Source organism: Fomitiporia mediterranea (genome assembly GCF_000271605.1).
Source record: "Fomitiporia mediterranea MF3/22 unplaced genomic scaffold FOMMEscaffold_13, whole genome shotgun sequence".
Taxonomy (NCBI): Eukaryota; Fungi; Basidiomycota; class Agaricomycetes; order Hymenochaetales; family Hymenochaetaceae; genus Fomitiporia; species Fomitiporia mediterranea.
Window position 1 is genome coordinate 1,413,561 of NW_006760398.1, and position 1,030 is coordinate 1,414,590.

Consider the following 1,030-nt stretch of genomic DNA (forward strand, 5'->3'; position numbering starts at 1 on the left):
ATAGCTGGAAGAGTTTTAGATTGTAGCTTGGACCAGGAAGTGTGTATTACACAGTAGGAGTTACTTACATTGTCTCCAGAGCTTTGGAAGAAGACTTGCAAATTAGTAATGTTGAGGCACTGAACAGATGGAAACACTGTGTTCTACAGTAGAGAACTGCCTATTACAGGATCAAACAATAGTAGACTGTAGTAGTATCACAACACATTAGCAGAAGTTAACTATTCACTTCTACTCTGTACACTTGAGACAATAGTAGACAGAAAAATTGAGGTAGATTGTGTGCTAGACTAGGGATCAAGTGTAAACATAGTTCAAGCTAATGTATAGGAAGCATTAAAGATTCTGTTGAATCATAATATGGTTGTTACACTTGAAACAGTAGACACTAGTCAGGGATCAACTGTAGGACAGATTCTAAGGTTGTAACTCTCTATAGGAATACTTTACATAAATATTACAGCACAAGTTGTGTAGAAAGCTCTGTTCAGGATCTTACTAGGTAGACTGTTCTTTACAACTACAGAATGTGAAACTAAAGATTTTGCAAATGGGGAGCAGCACATAACACTTCAGGACCTGAATGATCTGTCAAGGAGGTGGTCTCTGTCCACCAGAGTGAGGGCACTATAATACAAGCTAGAGACAGATTTTTGAGAAGTGTTAAGGAACCAGAAATGCTACAATTCCAGGGAGATGCACATATGACAAGCAGATTAGGAACAAACAAGCAGAAGAGTAATAGTAAGGCAATGATTCTATACAGAGGAAGAGACAAAGGAAATAGAGTAAATGCAAGAAAGGATTACAGTCAGGGATCACAAGTCACAGAATCATGGATGATAGAGGCAGTAGAGTCATAGAAGTCAGTAATTCTTGATACACCAGATGACAAACTCAACACAGTTTTGTAGGCTTACAAGAAAGTTGCAAATAAGGTGTGCCCTGTACCCAGAGTGCTTCCAGAGGAGTTCTGTATAGTCAGACAACAGCACCCTAATCCTCTAGCCAGAATGCCTATATTACTGAC